Source organism: Macaca thibetana, chromosome X, assembly GCF_024542745.1.
Source record: "Macaca thibetana thibetana isolate TM-01 chromosome X, ASM2454274v1, whole genome shotgun sequence".
NCBI lineage: Eukaryota > Metazoa > Chordata > Mammalia > Primates > Cercopithecidae > Macaca > Macaca thibetana.
Genome location: NC_065598.1, coordinates 932,682 through 937,095, shown reverse-complemented (window position 1 = coordinate 937,095; position 4,414 = coordinate 932,682).

The following is a 4,414-nucleotide window of genomic DNA, read 5'->3' as shown; positions in this document are numbered from 1 at the left end:
GCACACAAGACATAATAATAAAGAGATGTATCTCCAGTGGCTTCTTGTTCTTGGTGTTCACACGATAAGTGACTGGAGGTTTCTATGGACAGGGTTGGACTGCCTCTACTTTGTAGATTGTTTCCCGGGCTTTACTGAGGACCACACTGATGGGGGTGGGAGAGCTCAGCTTTGACATTGACCGTAGGCAATGTTTGGGTCCTCTTCATGCTTTAAGGTGGGGCTGCAGTGTTCACCTTGAGAGGTGTCTGTTAGAAGCTTCATCCTGAACAGAACTTTGGCACCAGTGATGGATGTAGCAACAATGGGTGTCTATGAAGTATGAGGTTCTCCTTTCAGGCTGCCTTGCACAGCTCTGTGATGTATTACTGATGCCATTTCAACAGTGAGAAGTGTTCAACCGTGAGACAAGCTTTCTGTCTCTCTTTCTGCCTCAGACAGTCCTGTCTGTCTCTCCTGTATGGATCTGTACTCAAATCTTTCCATGCAGCCGCCATGAGAACACAGGCATTTGCCGTCAGATTAGATCACGCCCCATCTGTGGATACAGAGAAATCAGCAGAAGATGTTACTGAGGAGGAAAAGATTTCCCTCCTACCAATCTCGTACCCATCTCTCCCTGGGCCTCTTCCATGATGTCAACAAGGTTTTCTACTTCTTGTTTTCCTCTAGTGTACGTTTTAGATGGTTTTGGTACTTTCTTTACTCTCAGTCTAAACACTTTTTTTTTTTTTCCAACTAAAAAGATGAGAAAACAAAACAAATGGAATAATTGTCAAAGCAAGTTGTCGTGGGTTGAATTCTGTCCCCCAAAAGATCTGTCCAGGCTGTGGCTCCTGGAACCTGTGAATGGGATCTTATTTAGAAGTAAGATCGGCCGGGCACGGTGGGTCATGCCTGTCATCCCAGCACTTTGGGAGGCCCAGGAGGGCAGATCACCTGAGGTTGGGAGTTTGAGACCAGCCTGATCAACATGGAGAAACCCTGTCTCTACTAAAAATACAAAATTAGCTGGGCATGGTGGCACATGCCTGTAATCCCAGCTACTAGGGAGGCTGAGGCAGGAGAATCGCTTGAACCTGGGAGGCAGAGGTTCTGGTGAGCTGAGATTGTGCCACTGCACTCCAGCCTGGGCAACAAGAGTGAAGCTCTGTCTCAAAAAAAAAAAAAAAAAAAAAAAAGAAGTAAGATCTTTGCTGATGAAATCAAGTTAAGATGAGATCATTAGGGTGAGCTCAAAATCCAATATGACTGATGTACTTATAAAAAAAAAAGAGACGGCCAGGCGTGGTGGTTCACGCCTGTAATCCCAGCACTTTGGGAGGCCGAGGTAGGTGGATCACCTGAGGTTAGCAGTTCGAGACCAGCCTGACCAACATGGAGAAACCCCGTCTCTACTAAAAATACAAAAAAGTAGTCGGGTGTGGTGGGGTACGCCTGTAATTCCAGCTACTTGGGAGGCTGAGGCAGGAGAATCACTTGAACCCGGGAGGTGGAGGTTGCGGTGAGCCGAGATCGTGCCATTGCACTCCAGCCTGGGCAACAAGAGTGAAACTCCATCTCAGAAACAAAACAAAACAATACAAAACAAAAAACGCCACCATTTTTTCAGCATTGCTGACACTACTATGATTGACCTTTGGTTGATCAACTCTATAATTTAAGAATGATTGCTGTCTTTGGGGCTCCCTCAAAATGGCCATTTGTGAAGTGAAACTTATGAGTGATAACACCTACAGGAGGCTCGTATGTTTCCTTCTATTACAGTCAAGTTTTTGTTGTAGTCGTTTTGTTTTGTTTTGTTTTTGAGACAGAGTCTCACTCTGTCATCCAGGCTGGAGTGCAGTGACGCTATCTTGGTTCACTGTATCCTCTGCCTTCCAGGTTCAAATGATTCTCCTGCCTCAGTCTCCCAAGTAGCTGGGATGACAGGCGCGCGCCAGCATGCCCAGCTAATTTTATTATGTTTAATAGAGAAGGAGACTTCACCATATTGGCCAGGCTGGTCTCGATCTCCTGACCTCGTGATCTGCCTGCCTCGGCCTCCCAAAGTGCTGGGATTACAGGTGTGATCCACCGTGCCCGGCCTTGCAGTAAAGTTGTGTCGATGCATCTTTTCGGGATTTTTTTTTATCCTTCCAAAGACTCCCCAGTGTAAAGTTTCTCTTTGGTTGGTTGGGCTTGAATTCTTTTCTGACACCGAGTATCACAGTGAGAGGCAGGACAAAGGTGTCCATACTGGCATATTATACCACTTCAACGAGCCAGCATTTTTTTCCTTTACACTCTCATGTTACATTAGCAATTAGGGCAGGTTGTTTTTGCCTTTGATTTCTAACAATTGGATTTGTTTTGTTCTAGCCTTAAGGAAGAAATTGCAATCAATTCTTATATGTTTATGGTGGTAATGTAGACATAATATACCATTTGCCATTTTGACCATTTTTAAGCATACAGTTCCGTGGCATTAAATACATTCATAATGTTTTTTATTTTATTTTATTGATTTTACTTTAAGTCCTGGGATACATTTGCAGAATGTACAGGTTTGTTACATAGGTTTACATGTGCCATGGTGGTTTGCTGCACCTGTCAACCTGTCATCTAGGTTTTAAGCCCCACATGCATTAGGTATTTCTCCTAATGCTCTCCCTCCCCCAGCCCCCTACCCTCTGACAGGCCCTGGTGTGTGATGTTCCCCTCCCTGTGTCCATGTGTTCTCATTGTTAAACTCCCACTTATGAGTGAGAACATGCGGTGTTTGGTTTACTGTGTCAGTTTGCTGAGGATGATGGTTTCCAGCTTCATCCATGTCCCTGCAAAGGTCATGAACTCATCCTTTTCTATGGCAGCATTGAAATACATTCATAATGTTCTACAGCTGTCTCAACTTTTCTTCATCACCCCAGACAGAAACTCACAGCCCTTAAGGAATAACTCCCCATTTCACCTACCCCCAACCATGGGTAGCTAGTGATTTTGTAAGTCTAGTCCAATGATTGTTTTTCTCATGGTTTGGGGGGCCAGCACGTTTGTTACCATGCCATAGTGTCTGCCTGGATGAATCCATCACCTAGGTATTAAGTCCAGCATGCATTAGCTCTTTTTTTTCTGCTGCTCTCCTGCCCTCTGTGCCTGCAACAGGCCCGGGTGTGTGATGTTCCCCTCCCTGTGTCCATGTGTTCTCATTGTTCACCTCCCACTTATGAGTGAGAACATGCGGTGTTTGGTTTTCTGTTCCTGTGTGAGTTTGCTGAGGATAATGGTTTCCAGCTCCATCCACGTCCCAGCAAAGGACATGGTCTCGTTCCTTTTTATGGCTGCATAGTAATCCATGGTGTATATCTACCACATTTTCTTACTCCAATCTATCCTTGATGGGCATTTGGGTGGTAACCATTGTTTTCTCTGTCTTTATACATTTGTTTATTCTATATTAAACTGCAATTTTTTTTTTTTTTGAGATGGAGACTCACTCTGTTGCCCAGGCTGTAGTGCAGTGGTATGATCTCAGCTCACTGCAACCTCTGCCTCCTGGGTTCAAGTAATTCTTCTGCCTCTGCCTGCTGAGTAGCTGGGATTACAGGTACATGCCACCACACTCAGCTAATTTTTGTATTTTTAGTAGAGACAGGGTTTCACCATCTTGGCCACGCTGGTCTGGACCTCCTGACCTTGTGATCCACCCATCTCGGCATCCCATAGTGCTGGGATTACAGGCGTGAGCCATCGCACCTAGCCTGCAATATTTTAATAAAGAAAGTGTGTGTAGGCCGGGCGCGGTGGCTCATGTCTGCAATCCCAGCACTATGGGAGGCCGAGGTGGGCGGATCACAAGGTCAGGAGATCGAGACCATCCTGGCTAACAAGGTGAAACCCCACCTCTACTAAAAATACAAAAAATTAGCCGGGCGTGGTGGGGGGCGCCTGTAGTCCCAGCTGCTCAGGAGGCTGAGGCAGGAGAATCGCTTGAACTCGGGAGGCGGAGGTTGCAGTGAGCCGAGGTCGTGCCACTGCCCTCCAGCCTGGGGCACAGAGCGAGACTCCGTCTCAAAATAAATGAATTTTTAAAAAGTGTGTGTAGACGTGAATATATACCGATGGTTTCCAGCTTACGATGGTTGATTTTGCAACTTTTCAGCTTTACGGTCCGTGCATCAAGATACTCAGTGCATTTTTGAGTTAGGGGATGTGGAACCACGATGGACTCGTGGGGAGGTCACCCCACTGGAAGTCAAGTGAGCCTCCCTCTGTGTGTGTATATAGGTTCCTCACCCTCTAAAAAAACATTATAAGCGCTGTGGCCACCCCTAAAGTGCAGCAGGCTCATGCGTGCAGCCCGCCTGGGCTGGAATGGTGTTTGTAGACATAGGTGAGAACTGGACAGCCCACTTCTTCAGGCAAACCCTCTTGT